Source organism: Lycorma delicatula, chromosome 10, assembly GCF_047948215.1.
Source record: "Lycorma delicatula isolate Av1 chromosome 10, ASM4794821v1, whole genome shotgun sequence".
In the NCBI taxonomy this organism is placed as follows: Eukaryota; Metazoa; Arthropoda; class Insecta; order Hemiptera; family Fulgoridae; genus Lycorma; species Lycorma delicatula.
The window spans coordinates 110024658-110042136 of record NC_134464.1 but is presented as its reverse complement, the minus strand read 5'-3'; the positions used below and the strand labels follow the sequence as shown (position 1 = coordinate 110042136).

General features: G+C 29.7%; 1 pseudogene; it reads left to right on the top strand.

Moving 5' to 3' along the window:
* Nucleotides 1–17479, top strand: part of LOC142330942 (dynein heavy chain, cytoplasmic-like) — an 88330-nt pseudogene that overhangs the window by 10444 nt on the left and 60407 nt on the right.

Sequence of the window (17479 nt, the reverse complement as noted above, 5' to 3'; positions counted from 1 at the left end):
GTCCCACTGTTCTCTAAGCTTTCTGATTTCCGCAGTGTAGAAGTTTACCTTGCTGTTTGAACCATTCATGTACCGCTTTTTTGATTGCTTCGTTGGTTGTTGTCAAACTTCTTACCATGTAAAATGTTTTTAAGCAGGCCGAACAAATGAAAATTGGATGGGGCGAGGTCTGGGCTGTAAGGAGGATGTGACAACACCTCCCAACCCAACTTTTTGAATGTTTCTCCTGTTTTCTGAGTGATGTGGGAGTGCAGAGAATCACACAAGTCATGCAAGTGAGTCATGCAAGAGAATCACACTTTTTGAGTGTACCCTAATGTTTTTGCCTTATCGCAGATTTCACTTTCTGTTAGAGCATGTTAGAAAAGTACTCGCTGTTCATCGTATGATGTCCTAAATAATTACTAAAAATTGTGCCTTGCGAGTCCCAGAACATCAACATCACTTTACTGGCTGATGTGTGAGTTTTGAATTTTTTTTGGTGGGCAAATCCGGATGTTTTTGCTCAGGACTTTGCCGTTTGGATTTGTGTTCGAAATGGTGTATCCATGTTTCATGTACGATCTAGAAAGTTACCTTCTACTTCGAACCGTTCTTTGATCTTAGAACAAATATGAATCCAGGTGTTTTAATAGGCTTAAGTCAACTGTCTTAGAATTCATCTTGAACATGTTTTCTGATTTCACCATGTCATCTAAACTAATCACATGATTAGTTTATAATTAATGTATGTCTTATGAATTTTTTTTATTTAATCTATATAGCTTGGAAAGTGGTTAGTCCTATTCTGTGATGAGATTAATTTAACTGATATGGATCAGTACGGTACTCAGAGAGTTATATAATTTCTACGTCAATTAGTTGAACATCGTGGCTTCTATCGTACATCAGATCAAGCCTGGGTTACGTTAGAACATATACAGTTCGTTGGAGCATGTAATCCGCCGACTGACCCTGGAAGAAAACCGCTTTCACATCGTTTTCTTCGACATGTACCTGTTATTTATGTTGATTATCCTGGAGAGACATCATTAAAACAGGTAAACAATAATAATATTTATTGAATTAAAGAATCAATAAATTATATTATTCTGTGTGTTTATTGAAGTTAGCATAAATTGACAGTTAAATAAATGTAAAGAAACTGCCAATTCAACTTGAGATGCGTTATCATACGCCTTTCTTTTGTCTTTACTCACATCTCATCCTGTTACAGCTATTTATTGACCATTATAAGCAAAAACATCATTAAGAAGAATTTACTCATCTTTATTTACATATGCTACTGTAAATCTCATCATTAAATGTTGCAGGGAAATAAAATCTATTTTCTTTTATTAAAATTAGTATGTTGATAGCTTCTTATGAACTGTCTTGTTTGTAGTTCCAACACCAATGTTTTTCTGTCAGGCCAGCTCATTCACATGGACTTGTTGGGACTAAGTTGCAGCAGCAACAACTTAGTCCCAATTTTAAGTAGCAGCTTATATGTCTTGAAGTTTTTCTTCATCAAGTATTGATGGTCTACCGCTTTACTTACAATCCATTACAGATTCTGTCTCCTTAAATTTTTTTAGTAGCCCTGTTACACTATGTCGATGGGGAGAGAACTGGTGTGCCTGGTAAACTAACAGAAAACTGGTCTTTCACTGTCTATGTATACTCAGTATGCTCAAGAAGATGTATTCAACAAGAAATATACAATATTCTAAAGTTACCACCATTCTGAGCACACTCAGTAAGACATGGTGTCAATCATTTAAGGTGTCGAACACAACAGTGAACAACATAGAGGCAGACTTATCTTGATTTGTCAATATCACCAGCCTGACTGGTTCATGGAAGCAAACTGCATGCATACATTGCAGGATTACCACCAACATTTGCAGAACCATTAATTGTAGCCCACAGAATTCAAACTCACAATATATAATTGTGTTTGTACAGGTGTATAAAAATACACCTTAACACATTTCAAACACATATTGTATTACAAGAGAAAATGTATTGCTTTTGGTCAAAAAAAAGAAAAGAAAAGAAAACCCTTTTCAGGTATTCATATTTTGAGCTCTAGGTATCAAAATGAGGACTTTAAAATTTTTTTTTTGAAAAATCCCACATATATGGAATGCATGTATATATGTGTATTGTTCCCGAAATTGATTTTTATCTCAACACCAGAAGATCCCCCAAAAAACTGGATCTGGCACGGTGCCTTTATATATGAAATAAAAATTTGATACTATCTTAAGTGGGTGAAGAAATTCCAGATGGTTGGGGAGGGGGTCATATCTTGAGAAAAATTTGATGAAAAGCTTACTGCAGTACATTTTGAATACTAGTCTAAACATTCACAGTTACCCAAATTAGTTTTCAAATAAATAATCAACCCTATCCTTAAAATAAATAATATATTTATTTTTATTTTTTGTAATGATACAAGAGGTGAAGGAAGTGGTTTGGGGGTTAGGGGTGTATCAAGTGATCTACAAAAGTTGGCCAAAAATGTTTTGGCATATTTTAAACATATTACATTATTAATGTATTAATAAGATTATTAAAATGTTACATATTTTATTTTATGAATAATATTTTATATAGATATTTAAGTAATCATTACAGGTATTTTATAGTAGCATAGTTTGCATATATATATATATTTCATTATAATTTTTTTGGGGAAACTTACGCGATTTGTTGCTGATTTCTTTTTATATATGTGTTTTCTAGATTTATGGTACCTTCAGTAGAGCTATGTTGAGATTAATGCCACCATTACGAGGTTATGCTGAACCATTAACTAATGCTATGGTTGAATTTTATCTTGCATCACAAGAAAGATTTACACAAGATATGCAACCGCATTATGTATATTCTCCAAGAGAAATGACACGTTGGGTACGCGGCATCTGTGAGGCTATTAGGTAACTTATTAATTTGTATTTCTTAAATAATTTTTTTTTAATAATTTCTAGAAAAAATTATGGTTTGTGTGTAATCGTATAAAAATACTTCTTTTGGAGCATAAAAATTACATAATACTATGCTTGATATAATGTTATGATTTTTCATAAAAACTGCATAAAATAAATACCTTTGGTTGTATTTTTTTTGGTAAATCTTTCATAGTTTATTACATTATCATTTGTGTTGTACATTATTTATGGTAATCCACCTAAATAGTTGGATATTTGCTTCACTTGTGTAGTTACAATTATGCTACCTTGGCTATTTTTTTTAAGTCGTATTTTTTTTTTTTTTAAAAAGAACTTTTTATTTATCAAGATCTCAGTCCCACTGGGCTGGATTAGTGGTTATATCATTATCCCAAATCAGTTGTTTAACAACTGATTTTTGGAAATTGAAGGTTCTGAGGTTCAAATCGTTGTAAAAAGTAGTTGCTTTTATATGGATTTGAACACTAGACAGTGGATACCGATGTACTTGGTGGTTGGGGATCAATTAACCACATGTCTCAGAAATTATCAGCCTGAGTTTGTACAAGACTCTACACCACATTTATGTTATACATACTCGTTTCATTGGGCCGTGGTTGGTTTACATTGTTCACTAGTTGAACAGATTTACAACATACACATTAGAAAATAAATAAAATTAAAATAAAGATCACAAATTACCAAAAACATTTATTTAATATTCACCCCCTCTCCAAAAAAACATTGTATTTTTTTTTGCTATATCTTGCTTCTGAAAAGAAGTTAATGGGAGTTATTTTAGATCCAAATTTTCTGCTTCAATAGCCCTGTAAACTGCTATAAAAAATATAAGCCCATCCCATTCCAGTGGTATGTGGTAACAAAAAATATTTTTGTAAATTAAAAAAAAAATTGTTTAAAATTTTAAATATTATTTCATCTTGCAAGTATAATACATCTTGCAACTGTGAAAGTATAATGCAGTTCATTGCCAACTATTTTAAATGCATAAGTAATATGTACCCTTACAATTCTGTATACAAATTGTTATTATTTTGTAATTATTTCATTATATATTTAATTTAATTTTATAATTATTACATAGTGATTGCATAACTATTATTTAATGAATTTATTATTTTTGATATTAGTATGTGCTTAACTACTTCTACATTATTTTTTATAATTAAATTGTGTATTTTGTGACAAGTACTCTAACCAAAATTTTATCACAGTTTCCATTGCCTGATCTAGGCAAATACTGTGACAAGTTCTTTTATTATTCTTAGATATGCACAACAACCTGTTGATTGTGTGTTGTTTTATTATATACTAGAGTATTTTTGTATATTTATTTTCCCATTACTAATGAAACAGAGATGGTATTTATTTTTGTTTAAAATCTGTGTTTTTTTGTTATTCCTGCAGTAGCGTTTGGCTAGCAAATAATGAGTAATAATGTTACTTTGTAAATTAATTAATACCATCAATTCTCTTCAACCTTTATATATTTTATAAAAATAAAATTAAGTGACATTCTATAACTAAAGATTAACTATAACATTTTAATATATCTCATAGAATTTTTGCTTAGTCAGTTCATTTTGGCAGCAATTATGATGAGTTATGTATTTATATGTACAATTTTATATATTTATAACTGTTAGTATAATTATTTCTTTTTTTTTAGGCCATTAGAAACACTTACAGTAGAAGGTTTGGTTCGTTTGTGGGCCCATGAAGCTCTTAGATTATTTCAAGACAGGTTGGTTGAGGAATCTGAAAGAAGATGGACAAATGAAAACATTGATTTGGTTGCAATGAAATATTTCCTTACTGTAGATAAACAATCCGCTTTATCTAGACCTATATTATATAGCAATTGGTTATCAAAAGATTATGTTCCAGTGGATCGCAATGAACTAAGAGACTATGTTAAAGCAAGACTAAAGGTATGTGTATTTTAAAAATTTTTTACATTTTTTTTAAACAAAAAAATATAGTTATTTTTTAAGACATGACCTGTATTAATTTATGGCAGGTGAAAAATTTATTGTTTAAGACTTAATGTGCGTATTTTGTTTATATTATGGTTTTAGAGTTCACATTGATTTTGTCACTGTTCTTTTTAGGATTGAAAACTGAAATCTGTATCAGTTATGGATTGATTCCTCCTGTTATTTTTAATAGGTTGATACATTTAAATTACAATCTCTCCCTCCTCCAATAACAAGTTGTATAAAATTCAGAATTAATGTAGTTTATTTACTTAGACTGTTAATAGATTAGCCTTTGGACATCCTTTTCATAGCAACATAGTGCATGTACAGTAGACATCAATCACCTATGCTTATTGTTAAACACAGTCAGTCACCATTCCGTTTTGTACCGCTCGAGTAATACATGTGAAATATGGAGGCCATTATTAAATTTCCCTTCAGTTGCAAGGAACTTGGTGTGATTCATCTTTTTGCAAGCAGAAGAACATTTGCAACCAAGATCCACCATTGGCTGTGTATAGTTGATAGTAATGAGTGATGGTTCTGTGAAAGAATGCTGTACATTCCATTGATTTATGAATTGTTAAAAAAATTAAACAGCATATGTGATAAATGTCACTTCATAAATATTGAACATTGTGATAATTTTCCTCATATTTCATCATCTACCCTTTCTTGGAATTATTAAAGGGCGATTGGGTTTTTGTAAGTACTGTGCACAATGGGTATCAGAACAACTTACAGATGTCCACAAAAAAAAAAAGGTGGCATTTATATTTTAACAATACCAGAATAAAGAGATAGAATTGGTTCTTGGGACAAGACATGGATTTGGATCATTAATATTGAGGCTTAAAGAGCCATCCAAACATGCACACACATTGAACAAGCCCAAAAAATTCAAACCAAAAAAGTGATTGGCTACTGTTTTTTGATTGTAAAGTGATTTTGTTAGAATAATATAATGGTGGATATAACAATAACCACAAATAATTATTATGAAATGCTGATAAAGCTTTAGAGTGGTACAGAATAAACAACTAGAGAAGCTAACAAAGGGGTTCATTTTTTTCCATGACATTGCATAACTTCATACCGCCACTAGCACTAAGGATGTACTAACAAGTTTAAGTGGCAAATTTTTGACCATCCCCCTTACAATCGTGATTTGACACCATCTGATTTATATCTTTTTACAAAATTGAAGAATTGGCTGGCTACTCAACACAGTGATGAACTCTTGAACGGATGAGTACTTTGGCAGCACCATTCTTTTAAAAAGAAATATACAAGCTGGTGTCATGATAAAAGTGCTTGAATTTGGATATAAAGTGTACACACATAAGTGTGTACCTAACTTATAGTAAATTCATTTTCATTTTTTTTTTTTTTTTTATTACTTAACTGGAGGTTAATTTATAAGAAACCCTCATACCAAAATTTTATTAAATTTAAATGATTTTATTTTCTTTGCTTATATTATTTAAACCATTTGCGAAACTGATATCCCTTCATCTATTCTTAAACTTTTAATTTTAGAGAGAGATAATTTTGATTAATAATAATTTATGATGAATATAGGTAATGATTTATGGTTAATATAGGTATTTTATGATGAAGAACTTGATGTACCATTAGTTCTATTTGATGAGGTGCTTGATCATGTTTTGCGTATTGATCGTATCTTCCGACAGCCTCAGGGGCATTTGTTGCTTATTGGAGTATCTGGTGCTGGTAAAACAACATTGTCAAGATTTGTTGCATCTATGAATGGATTATCTGTATTTCAAATTAGGGTAAGTTTTTTTTTCTAGTAACAGATGAATTTTTTTTATTAATGGTATATATGTTATTCATTACGGCTTACACAATGTTTCAGAATTTTTTTGTCTGTAAATTTTCCATATATAATGAGTGTAGAGGGAAAGAAATTGTAATATTATTAATAAATTAGAACTGTTAGATGAGTATTATATTTGTAGATTTAAAAATAAATCTTAATTTGAATGTTGAATTTACAGGCAGACTAAGGGGAAGACTGTAAAATCTATGACCATGATAAAAGATCTGGTTACACTGTTTAATAAATGCCAATAGTTTAACATAGTTGTACGTGAACTTTTGATAAAGTAATGTGGCTATTCTATTTTTTTAAATACCTTATTTTATTGACTCATAGACTTAATAGTTCTTTTCTATGAAAGAACTGTTGATGCAAGGAACAAATCAGCTGATTTGAAAGTCGAAAGTTCTAAGGTTCAAATCCTAGTGAAGGCAGTTACTTTAATACAGATTTGAATACTACTACATCGTGGATAGTGGTGTTCTTTGGTCCTCCGTTAAAGCCACTACTGGCTAGGAACAGAGGGGGTGGTGTAGTGACCGGACACGCTATGAGGCGGGATCTCTGCTCCCCTCAGGGGGGAATCGAGATGGTGTTCTTTGGTGGTTGGGTTTCAGTTAATCACATAATCACACATAACAAGAATGGTCGACCTGAGACTGTACAAGGCTACACTTCATTTACATTCATACATATCATCCTCTGAAGTAATACCTTATGGTGGATCCAGAGTCTAAACAGAAAAGAAAAATTTGTTGAGGTACTTCCAAAACATGTTCTACACTTATCAACAATTTATTATTAATATAAGAATTTCTTTTTTAATTTTTTCTGGTTAAGTAAATTCATTAAACGTCTTATACAAATCAATGGTAACAATAATAATAATAATAATGTGTTCAATAAAATTAAGTCTATTTTTTATTATTTACTTCTTAATTTGTTAATTGTCTTTTGTTAACAAAACATTTTAATTTTATATTTTAACTTTATCTCCATTGTAATATTTGTCAGTATCAATTATATAATTTTTATTTTATTTTTATATTAGGTACATAATAAATATACTGGAGAAGACTTTGATGAAGATTTATGTTCAGTTTTAAGAAGATCCGGCTGTAAAAATGAGAAAATAGCTTTTATATTGGATGAATCTAACGTTCTTGAATCTGGCTTCCTTGAAAGAATGAATACATTACTTGCTAATGGTGAAGTACCTGGATTATTTGAAGGTAAATTTCTTTTGCTTAAAATATTTTTTTAATACCTTTTTTATTGTTAGGATCATTTAAACAAATATTTTATTCTTCTTTTTTAATAAGTATCTTGAAGAAATAATGTGAGTCAAATATTGTCATATAACTCATATTACATAAACTGTTATATGTTATGTTGTGGACCCATGCTGTAATATTTGGAAGATCCATGTACCTTACTACTAGTTACCTGTTTATTAATTTCTTCTATTCATATTATAGAATAATGTTTGTCTTTGTAATATATACAATATTGTTATAAATATTTAGGTTTTGTTTGATGAATAAACAAATGCATAGATTTACCAGATTTGCTGTACTTACTGCATATAATGGAGGTTGTGGCACAGGCTAAGAAGCTCTCTCAACAGCATAAGGTGCATTAATACTGGTTTTTTTATACTTATTAAATTATTTACTTAAATTTGTGTTTTCTGGAATGCCATGCTTGTGTGTGAAATAAGAAATTTATTTAATAATTATTTAGTTTTAAAGGTGATGAGTATACTACTTTGATGACACAGTGCAAAGAAGGTGCTCAACGTGAAGGTTTAATGTTGGATTCAAATGAAGAATTGTATAAATGGTTTACCGGCCAAGTTATGAAAAATTTACATGTCGTGTTCACTATGAATCCATCTTCAGCACTGTTTAACAGATGCGTACTTAATTGGTTTGGCGATTGGTCTGATGGTGCTTTGTACCAGGTGTGTTTATTTTTAATCTTTTAAGTGTACGATTAATCAAATATGTTTTTTAAAAAATTAAATATTAGTAATGTATTGATAAATACAGTGATGCAACAGATATATTTTTCAATTGTATCTACATTTCAAACGATTAGTCTTCTATTTAGCCTTATTGAATTTAGTTTATTAATTTGTATTAATTTTTATAATATTTACAGGTGGGAAGTGAATTTACAAACAAATTGGATCTCGATGGTCCTCCAAATTAGAAAGCTCCCGATTTCTTTCCAGCTGCTTATGCTGGTTTACCTTCAACACCGACTCATCGTGATGCTGTTATCAATGCTTGCGTTTATGTTCATCAGACATTACATAAAGCTAATGCTCGTCTTGCTAAATGGGGTGGACGTACAATGGCTATCACACCACGGTAAATTATTATTCTATTTTAATTAATGATTTTAGTAAATGCTCAGTGTTTTTTTTAAACTTGTAAATAAATTTTTCATGATAAATATATTTATTGAAAAACATGGTTTGACGATTATACAGATTTTTTTTATACCTGGTACTCTAAAACCAGTTATATTTTTATTGTTTTCTATGTTTATATATGTATTTTAACAGAAATAGAAATATTAGATAATATAATTTAAATTAGATAATATAATATTAGAAATATTAGGTAATACAGGTGTCTCACAAAGAAAGAATTTCAGGACATGTTCTAAAGTGAAAATAAAATAAAAAACTCTCCAATATTTTAATGACTGTATCACTACAGTAAATTTTTGTAAAATTCTGTCTCTTTCTCAACATGTTCATTTTTAGTTTCTATCTTATTTTCAAATTTATTATTTTGTTCCCTCTTCACATATACTCATTGTGTGAAATTTGCAGAATTTTTTTTTCACCAGCTTGAATTTTGCTGAAAGTACTTTTAATTTTGCTTTTGAAAGTACTTTCACATCATAGGTTATTTTGTCTGTGATACATTAGTGTTCGTATACATTATAGGAGTTTTTTTGTATATTAACATGTTTGAATTGCGTGTGTTGTAACGCACAAATGTTTAAAGATTTATCTCCTTAGGCTCTTCTGTTGTTACACTTACTCTTTCCATCCAACTGTCAATACCCTACTATTCTGTACCACTATACATACTAAACTTCTGCAATTGTATTTTTGTATTTTCCACTGTTCCAATTCAACTTATCCTAAGACCATTGTCATTTACAAATATCTATTGAATGGTATTTAGTTGAATGCAGTTTGAACAATCTTGCTGATGTATATTAAAATCATTAAGTAAAAAAATCTTTCAAATATATTTGTACTACGTGTCTCATAATGGATATGATAAAATTTGTAAATGAGTAGTTTATAATACGCAGGAGCCACCAGTTTTACAAAATTATTATTAGAAGAAAGCTATAGTTAGAGTTGAAAAAAGTTATTTTTTTTAATTAGCAATTTACTTATTAGAAATTAAATTACCAAATTAAAAAAAATGATTTTGTCTAAAATGACTATAAATTATTATATGCATGCATTTTTTAATGATCTGTTTAAATCAGCAAAATTTTATTTTGTATAGAATTGAATAAATAAAAATCATATCATTTTTTATGATGTAAATAAGGACTTATGATCTTAAGCATAGTCTTAATATGAATTGTAATTTAATAATGATTCCTGCAATAAAATATTTTTTTAATTTAATTATAATTTTAAATGCTACTTATGCACAAAAACATCCTTCCACCTGAATGAACAATCAAAAACAAACAGACTCCAGAAAATCAAAAGAAGAATTGGAAGAACTTGCATCAATAAAAAGTACCAGAAAAACGAGCAATGATGGATTGTGACCAACAAAGTCGTGTACAAAGAGTTAAAATCTATCACAGATATTGTGTGTAAGATGAGACTAGGATTCTTTGGAAGTATCATTAGGATGTAAGATTCAAGACTTCTGAAACAGCTGTTACAGTACAATCTTGTGTCAAAAAACACCAAGACAGGATCCAGATAGTTCAGAGAAATAAGAGAGGATCTGAAGACAAAAAGATCACGGACTTTTATCTTGGTAATGACTTACTACCAGACAAAGATAAGACAAGATAAAATTAAATGAAAAAATCAAGGACAAAAACACTCGCTTCACACTCACAAGAAAGAAACTCATAATGTGAACATTTTCAACACCAGAAAGAGCACAAAGATAGGGACATATGAAAAAGTACTGGAAGAACTGCAAGGCCCAAACAGTCCCATCGAAGAGACTTGGATAATTCACTAAGTGATCTATGTGGATATCATAAAAGAAAATAATAATAAAAATCCTACTTCATATGAATTTTTGTGAAGTTTCTTTATCATACGTAAAGCATAGCCTCTCAAAAGAAATGCAAATTATTTTGGTGTCTTGTTTAAAAATTGTATTATTTCAGTTTATGATACCAGTGTTCTTTGACAAACTACTGTGGTAATATTTATTCATTTATTATAAATTTTTTTGGCTTTCAAGGTTAAGTTTGGTATCATATATTTTTGTGTTTACAGATTAAAAAATAAAATTTTACTTTTGTTTTCAGTCATTATTTGGACTTTATAAATCATTTTGTAAAATTGCATCGTGAAAAATGTTCTGAAATGGAGGAACAGCAGTTGCATCTCAATGTTGGTCTTGGTAAAATTGCAGAGACTGTTGAACAGGTTGAAGAAATGCAAAAATCATTAGCCGTAAAATCTCAGGTAATTGTATTTTCTGTAGAAGGTAATTGTTTTCATTTTAGATTTAATTTTATTACTTAGTATTGTATTCAACTGTACTTCCTCCCTCAACAAGAGAAAACCAACAAAAACAAAGGATCTACCACCAAAGAAAAGTGCTTTGCTTCTTCATTTTTTATAAATGGACTGTACCATTTATATGTAGTTATGTAAGTAAATGTTATTTACTTGTTTCATTAATTTAAAGCAATATAAAAAGATGGTAATTTGTGATAGGTATCTGTTATATTTTTTGGCATTAGTTATACCTTAATTTTCCTTGTACCCTCATTTCCTCGTAGTAATCTTACTTTATTTTTAAATATATCATTGATATTTTATATATAGAATGCAGAATAACAATGAAAAATATTCCAAGTTATTGATGAGCTATGAGGAAAGGAGTTTATTTAAAAATTTTCATTCACCTGCTGTCAGTTTTATTTTACGATTTATGTTTATGAATTACTGTGAATTCTATTTATTTATTTTTAATTCTTATCTGTTAAATTTTTGTATTATTTTTATATTAAAAAATAATTTTGTTTATTTTTAATTTAGGAATTACAAGCTAAAAATGAAGCTGCTAATGCAAAATTACGTCAGATGCTTCAAGATCAGCAAGAAGCTGAAAAGAAAAAAGTTCAAAGTCAAGAAATACAGCCTGAAATAGAAAAGCAAACCATACAGATTGCACAAAAAAGAGAAGATGTTATGGCTGATCTTGATAAAGTTGAGCCAGCTGTTATTGAAGCTCAGCAAGGTATTGCTATATTTTAATACAATATATTTTATCAAATACTTATTCCCATTTTAACCATTTTCTGTAGTTTATTATAATGCAGTAAGTGTTATATGTATATCCAAAACAACCATTGAAACATGTCTGCTTATAGATCTATTCTGATATAATTATTATTGTTCTCCATCTGTTTTGTTGTTTTAACATTTAGTGATGTTTTATTCGAATAGTAATGTGTCAACCTACGACCCATTATTTTTTAAATTGACCTTTGCATTTTGAAGAGATGGATTTTTAAATCAGGAATAAAGTAATTGTCTTGATTACTTATTATCTGGAATAACCTATATTTCCCATATTTTCATTGCCAAATATTCTTTCATATGATTTCAATTCAGTATTTGTGTGCTTTAGTTAAACTATATAAAATGTGGTACATAACTCAATTACTGTAATTCAGAATTTACTTTGGGACAAGTGATTTTAGAACATGCAGTATTCAGTTATATTGGAAGAAAAGAGATTGTACTATGTGTCTCCATGTGTAAGCTTGCTATTTTCCTGATGCAAAACAATTAGTCATCATGGTTACTGTACAGTTTTGCTATTACAAGGCTGCTAGGTAGATATTTGGATCTAGACCAGAATGACGATAGTGTCATCATCCATAATGCTCATTCCACAGATGAAAGAACTTATATAATCCAGAGTACATTGGTGCTGTTAGTCTAATAATTTGCATAATCTAATGCATTCAACTAAACACCATTCAATAGCACTAATCCGTTTCTGCATCTAAGATAAAGATAAGTTTTTCTTATTAAGATTTATATTCTCATCTATTTAAAATTCTGAATCATAAAAGTTGAAAAATTCTTGACAATTGCATGAATGAATGGAACAAGTGGCTGGGGTATAGTTAATCTGCTGACATGATAGGCTCATTCTTTTTTAAGTTTAATAAAAAAAAGGACTTAGACAATTCAGAATATTATCTACTCATAATTTTTTTTAACTGGTTTCATCAAGGCAGGAATGTATATATACTTTCAGACTATAACATCCTAAGGTTACTTTTTGTTATAGAAATAACAATTTTTTGGTTGGTTCAATATTCTTGATCTTCCTTTATTTGGGTGTTTAAAAAAAAGGTTATTTTTTATGTTCAAAATGGTTACAAATTAATGAATAAATTAGGTAGCTTAAATGTAAGTAAAGACACTAGAAGGGCTCGTTATAACATAAGTAATAATAATAATTCATATTTTTTTTATTTAAATTTTTTTAATAATATAGTTATTGAATTTAATAAAAAATATTATATACAAAGAAATACCTTACCTATGGGATGTCCACTATCAGCAATTATGTCAGAAATATATTTACATAATTTTGAGAGTAAATTAGTAGTACATGACTTCACTCGTACACATTTAGTTATAATATGGGCATGGTATGTTGATGATATTCTCATAACATATAACCCTGTAATAAACAGTGAACATCTAATAATATTAAACAAATTAAATTTAGATAATAAGAGTTCAAAATTCACATTTGAAATAGATAAATAATAGAATGTTAAATTATTTAGATGTTAGTATTGAAATAAACAAGGATAACCAAACTGAAACAATCAGTATATAGGAAACCTACTTCTAATAATATTCATCAAAAATCAAATTATCCTAGTTCTTATAAAATTAACATTTATACGAATATGATTAATTAGGCAATCAAATATATATATAAAAGTTAAATAAGGAAATAAATATCATAAAACATATTGTGGTTGAAAATGGACATGATACTACTTTAATAATTTTTATAAAAAAACGAAATAACTATCTACAACCAATATATGATACAAAAGATGAAATATACAGAAGTATTTATACACTAATAACATCACTGATAGCATTATTAAAACTTAAATACAGGGTTATTGAAAAGGTTGCAGCAGTTTAAAAATATCATCTATCTCAGAAACTACTAGAAATAATAAAACTAGTATTTTTTAAAAATTCACCAAGTCAAAAAGTTTTTATACATACCTTAAAATGTTTCAATATGAGCTCCTTTGGTTACTCATAATAATCGACTTCTGCCCAGCTCTGCTGGTTCATCGCAGCTGTAACTGTGGCAATAAGAGTTGTGATCTGTTGTCTTAAATGTTGTACATCCCTGATTTTTTCACTCTAGACAATGTTTTTACTTATCCCCATAGAAAAAAGTCTAGGGATATAAATTATGGGCTTCTTGGAGGCAAAAGCAAAGGACCAGCCCTGATCAATTCCAACAATTAGGTTATTCACTGGGAGTGCATCAAACACCTAGGCTAAAGTGTGGGGGCGCACTATCTTGTTGAAACATTACAGCAGCATTACTTTCTTGATCAGTTTGGTCAACTTGTGGGGAAATGTACAGTTGTAGATTGTCTATGCTCAACTGCTTCATCACTTGTTTTGTGCTGTCCAGGGGACTTTCATTCCACATTGCCAGATTCCTTTAACCGCTCGTACCATTGTCTAATGATGTTTGTTTGATGTTTGAGGGGAATCATTGCCATAAACATACTGAAAAGTCCATTGAACAGTTATAACTAACTTATACTCACAAAACGCTAACCATAAAACACATTGTGCTTACTGCTGAACTGTCCCCATTGCACTGACCAACAGTGGCACAGAGGTGTTGTTAGTTGTGCTCTTGTGTGCATCGCCACATCTAAAAACGGTCGGCCACATCTAAAAACACTTGGATGATATCCCGATTATTTTGCAGTTCCAATTAATACTTTATTTCAATTACATATGTTTTTTTTTGTTGCAACCTTTTTCAATGATCCTGTATTTAAACTAGCATAGAAACCTAATAACCAAATAATAATAAATTATACAATCTGTGTGGAATTTATAAAATGAAATGTAATGATTATGATGATATTTATATATAAAAAACAAATAGATCCTTTAAAACTAAATTTCTTGAATATTTTAGAAATTACAAAAGTATTAAATTAGGCTTATCTAATATGGCAAACCATCTAATAAACCATAAACATTCTATTTCTGAAATTAACTCAAATTTAGAAATATTAGAAATTAATAAAGGTTACATAAAAATTAATTATAATAGAAAAATATTACTTCTTTTTCCTCATCTTTTATGACGGCATGGATTTTTTTAGCCAGTCCATTATCCAAGTCTGTTTGATTGGACTGCTTGGGCCTTATGGTCCTCCCAGTACTTTTTCATATGTTGTAATATCTGTGCCCTTTCTGATGTTGAAAATGTTCATGTTGTCAGTTTCTTTCTTATAATTGTGATGCGAGTGTTTGTGTCTTGATTTTTTTGTTTAAATTTATGTTGTCTTTGGTATCTTCTGCTTTAAGGCCAATTTCCTTCAGATCCTCTCTTATTTCTCTAATCCATTTGCATTCTGTGTTGGTATTTTTGAGTGTTGTTTCAGAAGTCTTGAATCTGGCATCCTCATGATGTGTTCAAAGAATCATAGTATTCTTTTACACATGGTATCAGTGATGAATTCTACCTCTTAAACATGACTTAGTTAAGCCCGCTCCACCACTGCCTGTCTTTCTGGTACTTTTTGTTATGCAGGTTCTTCCAATTCTTTTGATTATCAGGACTCTGTCAGTCTTAGATTGTTCATTGAGGTGGAAGAAAAAATTTTGTGTTGGTCCATTAGGTCGGTTATTATTTTTAGTTTACCAGTCTGCATGAGTGAGTTTACCTTGTTTGTGGAGAGTAGGTGATTTGCTTTGATTTGATTTTGGATTTTTTTATTGTTCTTGTTCACGTGTGGGATGTTAGGTTAGGGCTTTCCAATGTCTCTCATTGCATGTTATCTTTTAAGTAGCAGCCTACTGTATCCAAGTGCTGCCTTCTCGAAATTCTAGTGTTGCTTGATTCAGCCAGTGGTGTATTCCTGAAATATATATTCACGGTTGACTGTCAAAAGGTCACCTGTGGTAGGACTTGATGCTGAGTTACAACTCTAGATGTGATCTAGTGAGGTATGTCTTGATGATAAATGAAGGTATGAAATTTGTTTAGATTCAGTTCACAGGACAAATTTCTCCTATTTGTTTCGGATATATCCAGGCGCACCTCATGGAGGCTCAATCTGACTTTTGTTAAAGTTGTTATTTTGGAGAAAAGTTAAAAAAGTTCAATCCTAAACTTTACAATGAAAATTACATATATAAATACAAACAAAATTTCAATTTGATATACCATCAGACAGTGTTTGAGGAAGACAGTCCTATAAAAACTGCAACAGATAACAGCACTCATATAAATTAATATGCAATTCTCATTATTTAGTATTTTTATTTTTAAATTTTTACTATGCCATAAAATTATTTTAATCATGACAGGATGTGGGATTCCACGAAAGTACTTTCATGAAGAATTAATGTAAGATATGAGAGTATGTCTTATCATGTTATTCTGTACTAGGTGATTTAAATGTAATTAATTTTATAACTTGATCAGTTGCTATAATTATTGTTCTTTGTATATTTTTACTGTTAAATCCATTTAATTAAGCCACATAGGTGTTAAGGCAGGCTTAGATTGAGTGTGAACTTTTAAATTTTATCATATATAGATTTCGGCTTTTAAAAGGTAAGTTTACGTGAAGTGCATCAGTAATGAGGAATTTTGTTCTCTTCCCATGACCTTATACTGCTTATCAATCTTAATGCCACAGTTATAGCATATTACATACCTTCCTGATATGTAACAGTCAATTAATATGTAACAGTCAAAAAGGACTGAAGAGAAATAATTCAAAACCCCTAAAAACATTCCTTCATCTCTAGATTCTCACAGTAGTAGTTTATCTTAATTTTAATTAGGTTTCTAAACATTTATACTTGGAGCTATAAATGATTGTACCTTTACTTCCTCACTGGATTTTGAGATCTGAACAAGGACTTTCTCTTAGTTATATCATGTTTTCAGACAGTTTTTTTTTTCTTTCATCTTTGATCCACCTAAATGTTTTTACCTTAATTCTAGAAGCAGCGGTGGCAAAGTTCTGTGTAGATAGTCTACATATCATTTATTAATAATTTATGTATTATCCTTTAATAATAGCTATAAATTTTAATATCAGTTCTGTTAAATTTGAGAAAGTACAAAGATAAGCGATAAAAATATGGCAAATCAAAAATTTGTTTTTAGAATTAAACTGAGTAGTTGTAACAAGGA